Source organism: Mytilus galloprovincialis, chromosome 12 (assembly GCF_965363235.1).
Source record: "Mytilus galloprovincialis chromosome 12, xbMytGall1.hap1.1, whole genome shotgun sequence".
In the NCBI taxonomy this organism is placed as follows: Eukaryota; Metazoa; Mollusca; class Bivalvia; order Mytilida; family Mytilidae; genus Mytilus; species Mytilus galloprovincialis.
In genome coordinates, this window is record NC_134849.1 from 30332101 (window position 1) to 30339323 (window position 7223).

Consider the following 7223-nt stretch of genomic DNA (forward strand, 5'->3'; position numbering starts at 1 on the left):
ATCCCCAATTGATGCCGTCGGAGCTTAAAATACAATACAGTTATCTCCTAAATCACGAGCTTAAATACACCCTATTCCGACGTCCAGAAAAAGGTCGCGCCCCGCTCAAACTTCCACTCGTTATAACAATAACAGAAAACAGAAAATCTCAAACGACATCGAGAAGATCTTTTGGAACTATATGACATTATAAGAAAAAATTTCCACCATGAGCTTTGACATTTAGATTGGTTTAAGACATTACCTTTGTACTACGTTATCATTGAATTGACGAAAGAGAGAGAAAATACCAAGGGAGCAAGCCAAGGGAGCAATACAAAATTACAAGTCTAATAAAAATGGACAAAACATGACAAAAAGACCCCAAAAAAACAATACACAAATATTACAGAGATTTCTTTTAAAAAATGAGATTGAAAAGCACGAAGGCAATATAGAACAACATAGAACTCGTGTGACCAGGAAGGGTAAGCAGTTTATGCTCCTTATACATGTGACCAACTTCCAAGGAAGGGCCGAAGCTCATAAACTCGGCAATCAATTAAACGCAGGACTTCGGGAATGTCCGGAGAGGCGACAACCTTGCTTCGGAAGTTGATATGTGACACTTGTCTTGTTGCTCAAGCTAGTTATTCTGCAGTTTCATATTAGACGTCTTGATATCCGCATTTACAGCCGATTTCAATGAGTGTGTAGGCAAATGTAATATCTTTGGTTAGCTTGCTAGTCATTTTTATGTTGGGTTAACTACCCTCCTCTTAGAGTAGACTAGTCCGACAGATGGCCACCTGTCTGTATGACTAGGCTACTTCGAAAGGAGAGTGGCACATCCTTACTTAACAATGCCGTAACGGTTCAGCTAGCAAGCAAGTTAACCAGATATTAAATGAGTAAAGCCTCTTTCAACTTTCTAAAGCCTTGAACCTGTATTTCTTTGGTTGTCATTGATTGGGTCTTTCACATTTGTTTTTTTTTCTTTGTTCTGTCGTTAATTGACCCGTTATTATGTCTTTTTTAATTTTTGCACATTTACTCACATGGCAAATTTTATAGCTCACAGTACGGTACTAGTTGAGCTCCGTGTTGAAGGTCGTACGGTTACCTACAGTTGCCTAAATCTGCTTCGTTTGGACTCTGTTGCAAAGTTGTCTCATTTGCAATCATGCCACTTCACTTTATGAGGTCCTTTATGTAATATTAGATAGGAAATGATATTTAAAACCGTTTAAATACGAGGTACAACAAGTTTGCAAGTTCGACACTAAATAGGAAACCATTCCTTAATATTCACAAATCACCAATTGCATGAAATAAATATAGAAAAGAATTTTATTCTTAGTTGGTATAATGTGACAGTGGAAAAAGCAGCTTCGTTTATTATTTTGGACTTTAATACAAAATTCTCAATTGTGATATTTTAGACTTTAATTCTCTGTGTTTTATAATTCATTTTATTTTATAATTTCGTTTCTATTTACATTTCGTATCCAGGACTTAAAATCAACATGCTTTTTAATTCTTAGTTTGGACATTGAGTGACATGTTTCAATCTGTTACCTAATTAGTGACATTTTACCTTATTCATAATATATGTTCTTAATTGTCATAATCAGATTATCATTTAATATCTATTCTTCAAGTTCTAAAAATAGTTTAACCTTTGTCAGTGAACAATATCACTCAAATTAATTGTTATTTGTTATGTCTATTCTTGTCATTTCAATTGTGTATAAATACTTGCTTATAATTTCAATAAGCAAGATTTGGACTCAGGACTTTACACTGAACACAGTCCATCTGTAATAAAAGTATTAGTATTCCATGCTGAAATATTGGTTTATTCATCGCTAGTTCCAGAGTCTCAGAAGTTAGGTTTCACCAGAGTTTCAGTCTCAGAGTTCTCATTGCTATTCACAGCAATCATTCGTTGTGTGATCAGGTGCATCACACAGTTTCAGTAACAAGAGGCCATTCAGTCAGGCTCTTGTTACACACCCGAAAAGTCACCCAGTTTGAGATGCGGTAAATTCCATAAACATTATGTTTGCAATTCAATCAATCAAAGATGCTATTCGTGTGGAAAATTCGGACATTATTCCACTAAGTGTTTTTCAAAAGCAGCAAAAGACCGACAAAGTACACCAGTTCAAGTGAAATCTAGAAAGCAAAAGGAGCGCGATTCAGCTAGAATACACAGCTTTATTCAACGTAAAAACATTATCCGATCCTTACCGTTCTCTGGTATGAGGAATTCAGCTTTCGTTCATTATTTGGATATTTCAAATGTGCTCAAAACAGAATTAAAAAGTGTGAAGCAGAAAATTTTCAAGGAAAAGAATAAAAATCTAGAACAGCAAAAGTGCATCGAGGCACTAAAAATTCAATTAAAGAATCAGCAAATCATCAAATCCGAGAGAGATCAGTTTAAGCAAGAGCTTGCAAACATTAGTAAACATAAAGAAGAAAATGCCTCGCGTATAAACGTACAGGAATATGTGCATCAAATTCAAGAATTAAAGGACCAAGTAATTGAAAAGGACAAGACTGTGAAAATGGTGCAAGATCTTTACTTTATGCGTTCAACCGAATTTACGGACGAAATAGAAACATTGAAAAATGAAAAGTCAGACCTTCATTCTAAACTTCAATCTCAAGAAAATTCTGTCAAACAGCTGACAGAAGAACTGCAAAGCCTTCGGCATGAAAATTATATGTTGTCTTCCAGTCAACACCAACAGCGACCTAACTACAACAACAGACACTATAACAACCGCAGAGGAGGTCGATATAGATAGTGCCAAGTCCGAGGACGGACTTAATTGGGAGGAGAGGCATATGTGACAGTGGAAAAAGCAGCTTCGTTTATTATTTTGGACTTTAATACAAAATTCTCAATTGTGATATTTTAGACTTTAATTCTCTGTGTTTTATAATTCATTTTATTTTATAATTTCGTTTCTATTTACATTTCGTATCCAGGACTTAAAATCAACATGCTTTTTAATTCTTAGTTTGGACATTGAGTGACATGTTTCAATCTGTTACCTAATTAGTGACATTTTACCTTATTCATAATGTATGTTCTTAATTGTCATAATCAGATTATCATTTAATATCTATTCTTCAAGTTCTAAAAATAGTTTAACCTTTGTCAGTGAACAATATCACTCAAATTAATTGTTATTTGTTATGTCTATTCTTGTCATTTCAATTGTGTATAAATACTTGCTTATAATTTCAATAAGCAAGATTTGGACTCAGGACTTTACACTGAACACAGTCCATCTGTAATAAAAGTATTAGTATTCCATGCTGAAATATTGGTTTATTCATCGCTAGTTCCAGAGTCTCAGAAGTTAGGTTTCACCAGAGTTTCAGTCTCAGAGTTCTCATTGCTATTCACAGCAATCATTCGTTGTGTGATCAGGTGCATCACACAGTTTCAGTAACAAGAGGCCATTCAGTCAGGCTCTTGTTACACACCCGAAAAGTCACCCAGTTTCCCCGGTGACAATAATAAGAATTTCTAGTATCGATAAACACGAAAATATAGAACAATAATTAGGGTGCTTTAATTTTTGATTTAAGCAAATATATTATACGAACTTACAACTAGTATACATTGCAATTTTAAAAGAAAGTGGTGTGAACTAGGATGTCGCCATCAATTAAAACTCAATATGTATGGTAAATTTCATATGAAATTACCATGTACATTTACGAATATACTGTTCACCGAGCCAGGAATTTAGATACGATCCGGGTAAACTTTATATCGATCCTTTCGATCAATTTATTATAAAAGGTTACCACTACAATACTACAATTTGATCTTTGTAAAATATAATATATATTGTTTTTATTCGTATTAATATTGAGGTTAATTTCATCAGTAAATTAAAATCAAACTAAATGTTATTTTTATATTCATATGCACATTCATGGCTTTACAATCTGTCGATATCTGTATCTTGGCATTGCACAAGGTCATGTTTTTTTTTCTCTGCATGATTGCTAATGACGTTTTTATTCAATGTTGAAGGCCGTACAGTGACTTATAGTTGTTAATGTCTGTGTCATTTGGTCTCTTGTTGAGAGTGTGGGAGGCAACGTATTTGATCCTTGGTCAGAATTTAGGACAGGTTGGCTTGTGGTCAGAAGTAATGAGTCATATAATAAGTCACTTGATTTATACTGAATTTGCATCTTTAGCATGTGGGTACATCACCTGTATTTAAACAGAATCGAAAGATGACAAAGGGACATTCAAACTCAAGTAGAAAATAAACTGGCAACGCCATGACTAAAAAGGAAAAAGACAAAAAATAGTACATAAAACACAACATAAAAAACTAAAGACTGAGCAACACGAATAACTATAGGCCACCGTAAGGCCTTCAACAATGTAAAATCCATATCGTATAGACGAATAAAATAAGGCCCCGAAATAACAATTGTACAATTGACAAAAGAACGAAAAACAAATATGATATAAAGCAACAAATGACTGAATTACGTGCTCCTGACAGACACATTTAGAATCTGAAAGGTTTGACTAGTTTGTTGGTGCCAACAGCATGTCCCTCTTCCTCCAAATAGTTTATTAGAAGTAAAAACATAAACTATCTATGATGCAGTATAATATAGGTGATATCATGGTTGCGTTCTCTCTTTGCACGTGGAAGGTCTTTTCAGTCTAGTTCTAATCATTGTCTATTAGTATAAGAAAATGTGGTATGAATGCCAATGAGACAAATCACCATCCATGTCACAATTTGTAAAAGTAAACCATTATAGGTCAAAATACGGCCTTCAACACGGCCCTTGCTAACAACAAACAGCAAGCTATAAAGGGCTCCTAAAAATGACTAGTGTAAAACCATTCAAACGGGAGAACCAACGGTCTAATCTATATGTCGTGTACATGTTATTATTTTGTACAGGTTATTACTGGTACAAAATTTTCATACAAGTAATTACTTGTATGATACCATCATACAGGTTATTACTTGTATAAATATAATTGTACAAGTAATAACCTGTACAAATTTTGTAGAGAAAAAGATAATAACTTGTCCAAATCATTATTTTACCTTGGCCTATTTGAAGTTCACAACAAATTGTTTCCTTTTTAACATATAATTCATTACTTAGCCTAAAGATATAAACTATCAATATGTGAGTACATTTAATATATAAAATATATGAACAAAACTGCTCATTTAAGTAGTCAAAACTAAAGTGTTAAGATGGAAAACAGTATAGAAAAGAAATTTCATGATGAAATAATTAAATTGTGTGATGACAATAAATCTTCTAATAATTCAATATTTACACGTGAAAGATACAGAGAGACTATTGGGAATGTAAAGGAAGCAAAATTAAGTTTCAAAAAGACTGCTCTTCAAAGATATTTTTTAAGGCAATATGATGTTTTGAGTGTAGCAGGCATTGAAAAACTCATTCGCAAAGGTGACGAAATTTTTTACTATTGTACAGTAGATGAACTTTATCCGTTGATTAGAACTGCACACTCTGGAGTTGGCCATGGAGGCATCCACAAGACATATAAGGAGTTAAAAAACAATTTGCCAATATCAGCAGAGAAATTATCAGAATTTTCATTCAGATGTGTGAACAGTGCATTTTGAAGAAAAGTCGTACTGAAACCACAAAATTAGTTGTTCGTCCTATCACTTCTACAGACTTTAATTCCCGTTGTCAAGTAGACCTTGTTGACTATCAGTCATGTCCAGATGGAGAATACAAGTGGATCATGCACTACCAGGACCACTTAACCAAATTCAGTGTACTGCGCCCTTTAAAGACAAAAAGAGCAGCTGAAGTGGCTTACCAACTCACTGATATTTTTCTGCTTTTGGGAGCTCCACATATACTGCAAAGTGATAAATGTAGGGAATTTACGGCTAATGTAATTACAGAACTTAAACTCCTTTGGCCAGAGCTTAAATTAGTGCATGGTAGACCACGTCACCCTCTAAGTCAGGGGTCTGTCGAAAGAGCAAACGCTGACATAAAGAGTATGATGATTTCTTGGACACACGAAAACAACAACACACACTGGTCGGAGGGATTAAGATTTGTGCAATGCCATAAAAACAGGTCTATATATTTTTTTTAAAGAAATTATTAAAAAAAAATCAAAGTTAAATTTTTGTTGAATCATGTAAAATAAAAAGAGCCAAAAAAAAAAAAACACCCCAAAAAACAAACATTTTAAAATAATATAGATTATTTCTAAATAAATTGTTGACACAGAGATATGTCTCACCTGTTCACCTAAAATTAAGAAAGGGAATCTGATGGACAGCATCATTGCTTATTAATACATGTACAATGTTGCTAGACAATAATTTCGTTGACGGTGGCTTGAAATTATCTGAGATGTTCAACTCCATACACAATATCACTGATCGGTAATAACAAGTAGTACATATCAAAGTCACTTAAGCAGTAAAGTCAACATTGAAATTTACTAATAAATTCAAAGTCACTGGTTCATACAGGGTCTCAAAATAGTCATCAAATAGATATGTAATGATGTTAAGGCAACTTCATACAAAATATCATTGACCAGTCACAAGTAGTTCATACCAAACTACCTTAAGCATACAACTAACATTACTGATTCAAGTTTTTGTTGTAGTGGATGTTGTTTATGTTTGATATTGAACTATTGGCATTCCCTGGTTATTTTTTGAAATAATTCCATGTTTTTATTTTTTTTTCCACAGGTCACACCATAGAACAATTGATCAGTCGCCGTATAAAGCTTTATTCGGAAGTGACCCTAAAGTTGGCTTGTCATCATCAGCCCTTCCAAAAGAATTACTAGAAACTCTAGAAAGAAGATTTAATTGCATTGACAACAGCTACTAGTGACGACAATGTCAGAACAAACATTGAGACAGAAACTAATCTTGACACAAACACTGAAACAGAAATTGATCTTGACACAAACACTGAAACGGAAACCGATCTTGACACAAACACAGAAAAGGAAACAGATCTTGACACAAACACTGAAACGGAAACAGATCTGGAGATAAACACTGAAATGGAAACAGATATGGACACAAACACTGAAACTGAATCCAATCTGAACACAAACACTGAAACCGAAATTAATCTGGACAAAAACACTGAAATTAATGTTTTAACTAGTACGAGCACTGAAACTGATGTGTCGTGACACAGACACA